This window comes from Pseudophryne corroboree, chromosome 7 (genome assembly GCF_028390025.1).
Source record: "Pseudophryne corroboree isolate aPseCor3 chromosome 7, aPseCor3.hap2, whole genome shotgun sequence".
Classification (NCBI taxonomy): domain Eukaryota; kingdom Metazoa; phylum Chordata; class Amphibia; order Anura; family Myobatrachidae; genus Pseudophryne; species Pseudophryne corroboree.
Genome location: NC_086450.1, coordinates 488767507 through 488780176, shown reverse-complemented (window position 1 = coordinate 488780176; position 12670 = coordinate 488767507). Strand labels below are relative to the sequence as shown.

Here is a 12670-nt window from a genome sequence, read left to right as displayed (position 1 = left end):
GGCAAGAGGTTATGGCTTAAGTTAGGGAAGGTAAGAGGGTATGGCTTAAGGTTAGGAAAGGTAAGAGGTTATGGCTTAAGGTTAAGGAAGGTTAAGTGGCTATGGCTTAAGGTTAGGGAAGGTAAGAGGTTATGACTTAAGGTTAGGGAAGGTAAGAGGTTATGGCTTAAGGTTACGGAAGGTAATAGGTTATTGGTTAAGGTTAGTGAAGGTAAGAGGTTATGGCTTAAGTTTAGTGAAGGTAAGAGGCTGTGGCTTAAGGTTAGGGAAAGTAAGAGGCTCTGGCTTAAGAGAAGGTAAGAGGCTCTGGTTTAAGGTTAGGGAAGGTAAGAGGCTCTGGCTTAAGGTTAGGGAAGGTAAGAGGCTCTGGCTTAAGGTTAGGGAAGGTAATAGGTTATTGCTTAAGGTTAGGGAAGTTAAGATGTTATAGCTTAAGTTTAGGGAAGGTAAGAGGTTATAGTTTAAGATTAGTAACATAGTAACATAGTATCTGAGGTTATAATGGAAAAAGAAGTTGTAACAAAAACACAATGGCGCTAAATCTGAACCAAAGAGAGTAATATGGATAATCACCCTTAGAATGATCCTCAAATTGGGTTAGATCCTATATGAGGGAGGATAGTCCATACGATAGTTCAATATTCTTCTTATAAATAATCTGACAAGACAAGAAGAAACTGTGCCCACTCGGTATCAAAACTCAGTTTGAGACAGGGTATGTGAAAGGCACAGGAGGCAGATGATCGTGTAGTAACGCAAATATAAGGATGTTACTTCATTAATAAGAAACCCGTCCAGGACTCTTGTGGTGATCTCCGGCGACTGACACTTTTACCCGGGTTGTGTCAAATCCCTTTTCCATCTTGGGAACACCGGGAGATTTACCCTTTAGACCAGAGAGGACTCTTACATTGGAGTGATGTATTACATGTTTTCATTCATTTTTTAAATTGTGAGTGCGTTATTGTGAATAAAATTACCCCTTTTTTATGAAAGGTATTGCACCATAATTTCTCTTTCTATGTAACCACCACATTTGACTTTGAAAACGGTGGACGTAGGTTTTGCTTCATTTTATCAGGTTTTTGGGAAAACCAAGGTTACATCTATAATTTGGCCATCCTGATTTTGGAAACTACTTGAGGATGGATTGATATGCTCTAGAAACACCTGAATATTGTGAGTGTTTTGGTTTATTAATGAAGTAACATTTTGTTACAACTTCTTTTTCCATTGTATCTTTGAAGGTTATTTGAGACACCTTTTGTTAACAGAAATATACGGCTGCTTCATTTGTTCATTGCGCAACTATTTATATGTTCCATTCATATAGTATCTGAGGTTGAAAAAAGACAATTGTCCATCGAGTTCAACCTATTTGTGGTGTCCTATGCATGATGATTTGACTAAAATTTCTGACTGATGCTGCTGTCAGCCATTGCATTTTATCCCTATTTATAGTAACTATAATGCATGACTATGCACCATACCCCTGGATATCCTTATCCAATAGGAATTTATCTAACCCATTCTTAAAGGTGTTGACAGATTCCGCCATTACAACTCCCTCGGGCAGGGAATTCCAAACACGTATTGTCCTTACCGTGAAAAAGCCTTTACGCCGTATTGTGCGGAATCTCCTCTCCTCTAACCTGACCGAGTGTCCATGAGTCCTGTGTGTTGATCTAACCAAAAACAGGTCCCGCGCAAGCTCTGTGCATTGTCCCCTTATATATTTGTAGATGTTGATCATATCCCCTCTTAGTCTCCGCTTTTCCAATGTAAACATGCCTAGTCTTTCAAGCCTTTCCTTGTATTCCATCGTCTCCATGCCCTTAATTAGTTTGGTCGCCCTCCTCTGTACCTTTTCAAGCTCCAGGATATCCTTTTTGTAGTATGGTGCCCAGAACTGTACACAGTATTCAAGGTGTGGCCTCACTAGTGATTTATATAATGGGAGTATAATACTCTCGTCCCTAGCATCAATACCCCGTTTTATGCATGCTAATATCTTATTAGCCTTCTTTGCTGCAGTCCTACTTTGGATACTACTTCTTAGCTTGCTATCTATGAGGACACCTAAGTCCTTTTCCAGTACAGAATCCCCTAATTTTACCCCATTTAGTAGGTAGGTGTAATTTTTGTTCTTGTTACCACAGTGCATTACCTTACACTTGTCTGTGTTGAAGCGCATTCTCCATTTGGCTGCCCATGCTTCTAATTTAACTAAGTCGTTCTGAAGAGACTCGGCATCCTCCTCTGTATTTATAGCCTTACACAATTTGGTATCATCTGCAAAAATTGACACCATGCTCTCTAGACTGTCATGACTGAGGTTTTGTGAACCCGGTGTTAGTGAAGTCTGTGCGGGCGACTACCACTGACCTGGTTTGGGAGTGTTGTGGACTCGGGGTTTCTTCCGGTGACTGGGAAGAGGAACCGCAGCAGAGATGGCCAAATCTAGGTTCTCCTCATGCAGGATTAGGTCGGCAGACAGGAGGCACGTGTGGACGCTGAAGGTCTCCTGAAAGACAGAACTGGAAAGGCGCTGATGAATCAGTGAAGAATACCAGGTACAACTGTGCTAAAGGGCACGGGGTGCTTGGAGACACTGAGATGCTTGGGGACACTGAGGTGCTTGGAGACACTGAGGTGCTTGGAGACACTGAGGTGCTTGGAGACACTGGGGTGCGTAGAGACACTGGGGTGCTGAGGCACGGAGGTGCTGGAAGCACGGAGATGCTGAGGCACGGAGGTGCTGAAGCACGGAGGTGCTGGAAGCACGGAGGTGCTGCGGCACAGAGGTGCTGCGGCACGGAGGCACAGAGGCGCTAAGGCACGGAGGTACTGAGGCACGGAGGTGCTGGAAGCACGGAGGTGCTAAGACACGGAGGTGCTTAGGCACGGAGGTACTGAGGCACGGAGGTGCTGGAAGCACAGAGGTACTGAGGCACGGAGGTGCTGAGACACGGAGGTGCTGAGGCATGGAGGTACTGAGGCACGGAGGTGCTGAGGCACGGAGGTGCTGAGGCACGGAGGTGCTGAGGCACTGAGGGCTGAGTCACGGAGATGCTGAGGCACGGAGGTGCTGAGGCACGGAGGGCTGAGTAACGGAAATGCTGAGGCACGGAGGTGCTGGAAGCACAGAGGTACTGAGGCACGGAGGTGCTGAGGCACGGAGGTACTGAGGCACGGAGGTGCTGGAAGCACAGAGGTACAGAGGCACTGAGGTACAGAGGTACCGGGATACGGGAACTCTGGAGATCACAACTTTAGGGAGCTCAGCTTGAATGCTCACACATAGCGGTGTGTGACACAAGGAACTGGCCCAGTTTCTAACTCAGCCTCCTGATTTATACTTCCTGGTCCTTGGTGATTGGTGAGCAGGATTAGGTGATGCAGAGAGTCTCAGGCTGGCAGAGGATTGAACAACTCTGGGTCAGGTGAACAGTCACTGTCATGTGACTACTCTAGCCAAGGCTGTGATGTAGAATGAGGCCTAGCAGGCCGAGAGAACACTGAAGCCTGAACTTCTGCAAAACACAGGATGCTTGCTTTTAGACCTAAAGTTCAGATTACTGAATTCAGCCTCACACAGGAGATCACCACAGGTGGAGCTAATTAACTATTACCTCTCAGGCAGAGAACTCAGGAAAACTCATAGTGCTGACAAGCTGTTTAACTCCGTGAGTGAAAAGACACAGGATCCAGGACAGATGGCAGGGGTAAGTCACCAAATATAAAACCTACAGTCAGGATTGTGACAGTATCCCCCTCTTCAAGGGTGGACTCCGGACACCCATCTTGAATCTTAGAGGAACTTGATGAATAACTTGTACACAAAGCTTCTAAAAAGTGGAAACCAGAGGGTCCAGAAACAAAACTTAAGCTGGATTCTTTAGAAGTCTTCCTGATCATCTTCAGAACAGGTAGACCATCCATCATAGACAAGACTGGAATTTCCTTCATCAGAAAGGACTGAGGAAGAAACTGTAGAAGGCTCCTCCCCTCGTTTTGTAGTGCGAGAAGATTGTGCTTTCGAAGCTAGCACTCCACTGAGGCTTAAATTAAATCTTGTTCTATAACGAGGACTTTTCATACAGAGACCTGTAGAGCTTTTTGGTGATTCTGGAACCTCTTCATGCGTGGAAGCATAACAGGAAGGAACAGCACCTCCCAGGAAAGGAGTAGCATCATAAACTGGATCAAATTCAGAGTCTGAGTCCAAGTCTAATGGAAAATACGAATCTCCTTTAGATACATAGGTTGAAAATGACCAAGAAGTGCACTGTAGCTTTGAATTCTGTGGCAGAGAACTTAGTATTGGCTAGGAGAGACTCCTACATGACCAACCTTAATGGTCGGATTCTTACGGAAGGAGATACTTGGATTATCTTTGGCAGGACTGGACAAACTTACTTTTGTATCAGACTGTTGTAGTTTGAATGAAGACGAACTGAGATTCTTTTTGGAGCATGATCTTTTAACTGAGTCAGATTCTTTAAAGACTGCATTACTAAACGTCTGTAAATCATGGAACACAGGATCATTCCTCTCAAAAAGCCTGTTGGCCCACTCCAAAGCTCTTCCTCTGAATGCCAGGAATAGATATCGAGTAACGTTGGAAGGAGTTACTGCACCTGAAGGATCAGACTCCATCAGAGAGAGTAATTGTTCAACCAGAGCGGAATATTGCAATAAATCTCCATCAAAGTAAATAGGTGGTAAACCATCAGACGAAAGGTTAGAGGCTGAAACTGGAGAAAGCTTTGGCTGGACGAGTAGGACTGGATTGGATTTGAGAACACTTGAATTGGCTGGAGCCAACGAAGACTGACCAGGCTGGTCCTGGAGTATCGCTGGACCGGCTGGAACCGGGACGGGCTGAGCCCCTTCTTCACGAGGCTGAACTAAGGCAGGAGCCCCCTCTTCATGGGGCTGGGCTGAGGCAAGAGCCCCCTCTTCACGGGGCTGGGCTGAGGCAAGAGCCCCCTCTTCACGGGGCTGGGCTCAGGCAAGAGCCCCCTCTTCACGGGGCTGGGCAGCACTCTGTAGACTCTCTGGCTGGGCAGCACTCTGTAGACCTCTGGCTGGGCAGCACTCTGTAGACTCTCTGGCTGGGCAGCACTCTGTAGACTCTTTGGCTGGGCAGCGCTCTGTAGTCTCTCTGGCTGGGCAGCACTCTGTAGTCTCTTTGGCTGGGCAGCGCTCTGTAGTCTCTCTGGGGCTGGACCCTCTGAACCCCTCACTGGGGCTGTAGACACGGACACCCCTCCTTGGGCTGTAGATATGGACGCCACTCCTTGGGCTGAATACACGGATGCCCCTCCTTGGGCTGAAGACACGGACGCCCCTCCTTGGGCTGAAGACAAAGACGCCCCTTCTTGGGCTGAAGACAAAGATGCCCCTCCTTGGGCTGAAGACAAAGACGACCCTCCTGGGGCTGTAGATACGGACTCCCCTCCTTGGGCTGAATACAAAGACGCCCCTCCTTGGGCTGAAGACAAAGATGCCCCTCCTTGGGCTGAAGACAAAGACGCCCCTCCTTGGGCTGAAGACAAAGACGCCCCTCCTGGGGCTGGACACTCTGAAGATGCCCCTCCTGGGGCTGGACACTCTGAAGATGCCCCTCCTGGGGCTGGACACTCTGAAGACGCCCCTCCTGGGGCTGCCCCTCCTGGGGCTGGACACTCTGAAGACGCCCCTCCTGGGGCTGGACACTCTGAAGACGCCCCTCCTGGGGCTGGACACTCTGAAGACGCCCCTCCTGGGGCTGGACACTCTAAAGACGCCCCTCCTGGGGCTGGACACTCTGAAGATGCCCCTCCTGGGGCTGGACACTCTGAAGACGCCCCTCCTGGGGCTGGACACTCTGACTCCTCTGTGACTCTAAATGGCTTGAATATTCTTCTCTGGACACCCAACTTGGAATAAGGGCTTTTAATAACTGGACCCCAGTCATAAATTTGAGTCTCTTTCAGAGTAGCCTTCTTGATACCCCCGTCAGCAGTAGCAGGATCAGCTACTGTGGATGACTTGTAGACATGAGCACTATGATACTGAGATTTGTCACCATTCCCTGGCTTGCGAAGAATGCAGTCTTTAACAAAATGACCGGAATTTCCACAATAAAGACAGAGGTGTAGCTCCCTACGCCGCTGACGTTCAGCTTCAGAGAGCTTGGTCCGTGGATAGCTCTGATGAACAACTTTTCCTTGCACAGAGGAAGAGACTCTATTAACTGGTTGGGACAAAACAGGATCAACAACGTTGGTAGTATTCCTGAAGAGATCAGGCATCACAGAAAGAATACTAGACAAAAGTTCTTGTAACTGTAATAACGTCTGGTAGAAAATCTGCAGTTGGTCAGGAGTCCTAGTGCAGAACGTCAGAGAATCTCTGGAGAAAGAACTCCGCTGCAGACACTGTGCCAATTGATGCTGAGTCGACTCCAGACCTTCCAAGCGTCCTGCAATATTGCTTAGGAGGTCCTGCATCAGACAAACACTTTCGGCCGGGTCCATGTGGCCAGTTCCTACTGTCATGACTGAGGTTTTGTGAACCCGGTGTTAGTGAAGTCTGTGCGGGCGACTACCACTGACCTGGTTTGGGAGTGTTGTGGACTCTGGGTTTCTTCCGGTGACTGGGAAGAGGAACCGCAGCAGAGATGGCCGAATCTAGGTTCTCCTCATGCAGGATTAGGTCGGCAGACAGGAGGCACGTGTGGACGCTGAAGGTCTCCTGAAAGACAGATCTGGAAAGGCACTGATGAATCAGTGAAGAATACCAGGTACAACTGTGCTAAAGGGCACGGGGTGCTTGGAGACACTGAGATGCTTGGGGACACTGAGGTGCTTGGAGACACTGAGGTGCTTGGAGACACTGAGGTGCTTGGAGACACTGGGGTGCGTAGAGACACTGGGGTGCTGAGGCACGGAGGTGCTGGAAGCACGGAGATGCTGAGGCACGGAGGTGCTGGAAGCACGGAGGTACTGAGGTACGGAGGTGCTGAGACACGGAGGTGCTGCGGCACGGAGGCACAGAGGCGTGGAGGTACTGAGGCACGGAGGTACCGAGGCACGGAGGTGCTGGAAGCACAGAGGTACTGAGGCACGGAGGTGCTTAGGCACGGAGGTACTGAGGCACGGAGGTGCTGGAAGCACAGAGGTACTGAGGCACGGAGGTGCTGAGACACGGAGGTGCTGAGGCACGGAGGTACTGAGGCATGTAGGTGCTGAGGCACGGAGGGCTGAGTCACGGAGGTGCTGAGGCACGGAGGTTCTGAGGCACGGCGGGCTGAGTCACGGAGATGCTGAGGCACGGAGGTGCTGGAAGCATGGAGGTACTGAGGCACGGAGGTGCTGAGACACGGAGGTGCGGGAAGCACAGAGGTACAGAGGCACTGAGGTACAGAGGTACCGGGATACGGGAACTCTGGAGATCACAACTTTAGGGAGCTCAGCTTGAATGCTCACACATAGCTGTGTGTGACACAAGGAACTGGCCCAGTTTCTAACTCAGCCTCCTGATTTATACTTCCTGGTCCTTGGTGATTGGTGAGCAGGATTAGGTGATGCAGAGAGTCTCAGGCTGGCAGAGGATTGAACAACTCTGGGTCAGGTGAACAGTCACTGTCATGTGACTACTCTAGCCAAGGCTGTGATGTAGAATGAGGCCTAGCAGGCCGAGAGAACACTGAAGCCTGAACTTCTGCAAAACACAGGATGCTTGCTTTTAGACCTAAAGTTCAGATTACTGAATTCAGCCTCACACAGGAGATCACCACAGGTGGAGCTAATTAACTATTACCTCTCAGGCAGAGAACTCAGGAAAACTCATAGTGCTGACAAGCTGTTTAACTCCGTGAGTGAAAAGACACAGGATCCAGGACAGATGGCAGGGGTAAGTCACCAAATATAAAACCTACAGTCAGGATTGGGACATAGACCTTCTGTTAGGTCGTTAATGAAAATATTGAACAATAGCGGTCCTAATACTGAGCCTTGCGGCACACCACTTGGCACTTCAGTCCAAGTTGAAAAAGATCCATTAACCACAACGCGCTGCTTCCTATTATCTAACCAGTTTTTGACCCAAGTGCATATTGTGCTTCCTAGCCCTGATTCTTGTAGCTTGTATATAAGTCTCATGTGTGGTACAGTATCGAACGCTTTGGCAAAGTCTAAAAAGATTACATCCACCTCTTTACCCTGATCTAGGTTTGCGCTTTCTTTTTCATAAAAGCCAAGTAGTTGGTTTGACAGGATCTGTCCTTCATAAACCCATGTTGATTCCTTTTAATGACCTTATTGGTTTCAAGGAACTTCTGAATACTATCTCTTTGAATACCTTCCAATACTTTCCCCACTATAGATGTAAGACTAACTGGTCTATAATTACCTGGTTCAGCTTTACTTCCCTTTTTGAATATAGGCACTACTTCCGCTATACGCCAGTCTTTGGGAACCATACCTGATATAACTGAATCCTCAAAGATCAAAGATAGCGGTTTTGCCAGTTCAGAGTGAAGCTCCATTAGAACCCTTGGATGAATACCATCGGGCCCTGGTGATTTATTAATCTTTAAATGTTTTAATCGGTCACAGACTACTTCCTCTCTTAAATAAGTACCTATCAGTGTGATATTGTCATTATTGAGATTGTGTGTCAGTCCCTGAATTGGGTCCTCTCTGGTGAATACTGTTGAAAAAAACTCATTTAGTGTGTCCGCTATGTCATTATCATTTTTGCTTAAGACTCCCAACTTGTCTTTCAAAGGGCCTATACTCTCCTTTTTTAATCTCTTGCTATTAATGTATTTAAAGAATTTTTTGGGATTCGCTTTGCTTTCCTTTGCTACTAGTTTTTCAGTTTCTACTTTAGCCGCTCTTATTTCCTGTTTGCAATTTTTGTTACATTCCTTATAGTGCTGAAATGACTCTGCTTCCCCGTCAGATTTGTATTTTTTAAATGCTCGCCTTTTCTTGCCCATAAGTTCCTTAATCTTTTTGTTAAGCCACATCGGTTTATGATTTTTATTCCCTGTTTTGCTACTCATAGGAATATATTTGAGTGTATTTTTAGCTAGCAGGAATTTTAGTACCTCCCATTTCTCCGTAGTATTTTTTCCTAAAAACAAACCTTCCCATTCAATATCCCTGAAAAATACCCTCATTTCAAAGTTGGCTTTGCTAAAGTTTAAAGTCCAAGTTGAGCCAGTATAGGGCTGTTTGTAGAAACTGATATTGAATGTGACCATATTGTGGTCGCTGTTTCCTATGGGTTCCCCTACTATAATACCCGATACCAAATCCTGAGGTAAGAGGTTATAGTTTAAGGTTAAGGAAGGTAAGAGGGTATAACTTAAAGTTAGATACGGTAATTAGAGATGAGCGGGTTCGGTTTTACTCGGATTTACCCAAATCTCCTTATTGGCCAATAAGAAAAATCCAGAAAAAAAAGAACTTGTGATAATTCTGGCGTTCAGAACCGAGTAAATCCGAACCCGCTCATCTCTAAAGGTAATAGTGTATGGCTTAAGGTTAGGAAAGGTAAGAGGTTATAGCTTGAGGTTAGGGAAGGTAAGAGGTTATGGCTTAAGGTTAGGGAAGGTAAGAGGTTGTGGCTTAAGGTTAGGGAAGGTAAGAGGTTATGGCTTAAGGTTAGGGAAGGTAAGAGGTTATGGCTTAAGGTTAGGGTAGGTAAGAGGTTATGGCTTAAGGTTAGGGAAGGTAAGAGGTTATGGCTTAAGGTTAGGGAAGGTAATAGGTTGTGGCTTAAGGTTAGAGAAGGTAAGAGCAGAGCCGGCCATAGGCATAAGCAAACTAGGCAATTGCATAGGGGCATCATCAGCTTCTGCTGATTAAAATGATATGCGGCATGCCTATATTCTGTGTGTAGCATTTCATATGCAGATACAGCCACAATGTCACACAATATATAGGCATGCTGCATATAATTTTAATAAGCAGAAACTGCTTGTGCATCCTAGCCACATAGCAATGCAAATAAGATGCATTTTCATTAAAAAAAAAGGTGCCCAACGTTAGCATTGATGCAAGATTTGTGAGGACACATCTGTATCCAAGCATAGGCAGAGGTCACAGTGTTAGTGGCAGTGTGAGTGCTGTGTGCATGTGAGTGGGTTGGTTGTGCAGTAGTGTTCGGAAAATATGTGTAAGGAGCATTATGTGTGTCATGTAAAAATGCATTAATAATGTGCAACATATGTGTATAGGGCCACTAAGTGTGTCATTATGTGTATAAGGGCATTAATAATGTGCGGCATATGTGTAACAGGGTACTACTGTATGTGTGTCATTACATGTATAGGGGCACTAATAATGTGCAGCAAATGTGTAGGGGGCACTATATTGTGTCATTATGTGTATAAGGGCATTAATAATGTGCGGCATATGTATGAGGGACATTATGTGTAGAAGGGCATTAATAAAGGGTGTCATAATGTGTAAGGTGCATTGTGTTTATAAGGACATTAATGTGTCTCATATGTGTAAGGGGCATTACTGTGTGGAATTGTGTATAATTGCATTACTAATGTGTGGCATTATGTGTATAAGGTGCTCTACTATGTGGCGTTGCATATAGAAAGGGCACTACTGTGTCGTCTAATGTGAATAAAGATCACTAAGGTGTGGTGTAATGTGAATAAAGAGCAATTCAGTGTGATGTAATGTGAATAAGGGGCTCTATTGTGAGGAGTAACGTTTATAAGGTAAAGTTATAATACTGTGGGATGTAATGGGAATTATGGACACTATCGCAAGATAAAATGTGAATAAAGTTGCAGTACTGTGTGGCGTAATTGGAATTGGCGTTACTATTGTGTGGCCATGCCCCTTCCCAGCAAGAAGATGCCCCTTTTTGGGCTGTGCGTCAAATGTGCAAACTGTTCCTATTTAAAATATAGGGGGTACAAGGACTGCTATGGGTGAGGGGTGATGGTGCTGGGAAAGAGGTGCAAGGTCAGAGGCAGAACCAGCGGTGGTGCTAGGGGGCACCAGCCAAAATCTTGCCTAGGGCATCATATTGGTTAGGGCCGGCTCTGAGTAAGAAGTTGTGGCTCAAGGTTAGGGAAGGTAATAGGGTATGGTTTAAGGTTAGGGAAGGTAAGAGGCTATGACTTAAGGTTAGGGATGGTAATAGGGTATGACTTAAGGTTAGGGAAGGTAAGAGGTTATGGCTTAAGGTTAGGGAAGGTAAGAGGCTATGACTTAAGGTTAGGGAAGGTAATAGGGTATGACTTAAGGTTAGGGAAGGTAATAGGGTATGACTTAAGGTTAGGGAAAGTAAGAGGGTATGGCTTAAGGTTACAGAAGGTATGAGGTTATAGCTTAAGGTTAGGGAAGGTAATAGGTTATGGCTAAAGGTTAGGGAAGATAAGAGGGTATGGCTTAAGGTTAGGGAAGGTAATAGGGTATGGCTTAAGGTTAGGGAAGGTAAGAGGATATTGAGTACCGGGACGTTAGGGTATGTAAATCATCTTATCTGGATCAGACAGTGGATTACTGGCTAATATTGGAAGACTGGCAGTCACACCTTATTAATCACACCATATACTTACACACACAGTGGATATTTCCCGCTGAGATAATACGATAAGAAGGTTAATAATCTATGAACTGAGATAACAGCTACAGATGAGGGAAAGTATAATAAACAATACATTAGTACATATGATTACAAGATTTATTACAGAAATATATGCACTCAAATAAATGTATATTTTACAGATTAAAGCAATGATCATATATGAATTTAATTCTACATATATGAGAGAAGAAAGTGCCAAAAATAGGGCCTAAATCAGACCTGATTGCTCCTCTGTGAGTTCGCAGAGGTTTGCGATCGGATAGTCACCGTCCAGACAAAGTGAGTAACCGTCCCGTGCTAGTCTGCGTACACTGTGCGAAAAAGCACCGCTCAGCTGCAAATCCATTCGCAACTCATTCACCATCTAATGATTTTTCCAGTCTGTGCGCAGCGCAGGACTTACCCCTAGAGTGCGATACACACAGGCTGATCGGGGCCGGCGCTGACGTCACACACCCTCCATGAAAACTCTTGGGAACGCCTGCGTTTTTCTTGACGCTCCCAGAAAACGGTCAGTTACCACCCCCAAACGTCTGCTACCTGTCAATCAACTTGCGTATGCCTAGCGATCTAAAAAAGGTAGCAGTTTTCCCTCGCGAATGTGCACTACGATCCGTAAACATGCGCAGTCTATCGATAATCGTCCACCTTGTGAATTTGCGCAACGGCGATTAGGTCTGAATTAGGCCCATAGTACAGTACATTATACAAATACAGGCACTGTTATATACAAGTAAGTATACAGCAGGTGCCTGCGTACCAGAACAGAGAATGGATTATCTATAGCTTACCAGCACCGCCCGGTCAACCACCCCTCCCCCCGTGCACCCCCCCCAGCAGGATAATATTTTCACCTGTCCAGGGAGCCGGTCTGCGCTGCTTCTGCTGGGCTGCCGGGCACCGGATCCTGTGTGCTGCGGTGACCCCCGGTGCTGTAAAGTGCGCTGGCGCTTTGCAGCGTCCCTTTACCGCACTGTGGTCACACTGCAGCATATGGGGGACCCGGAGCCCGGGAGAGGCTACCGTAGCTGCGAACACCGGCTCCCTGGACAGGTGA

General features: G+C 46.4%; 1 protein-coding gene and 1 long non-coding RNA gene across 3 annotated transcripts in view; one reads left to right on the top strand and one right to left on the bottom strand.

Moving 5' to 3' along the window:
- The window catches only part of LOC134945699 (uncharacterized), a 471787-nt gene that overhangs the window by 229119 nt on the left and 229998 nt on the right, over positions 1–12670 (top strand). The gene's annotated exons all lie outside the window — the stretch shown is intronic.
- The window catches only part of LOC134945694 (E3 ubiquitin/ISG15 ligase TRIM25-like), a 235052-nt gene that overhangs the window by 23421 nt on the left and 198961 nt on the right, over positions 1–12670 (bottom strand). The gene's annotated exons all lie outside the window — the stretch shown is intronic.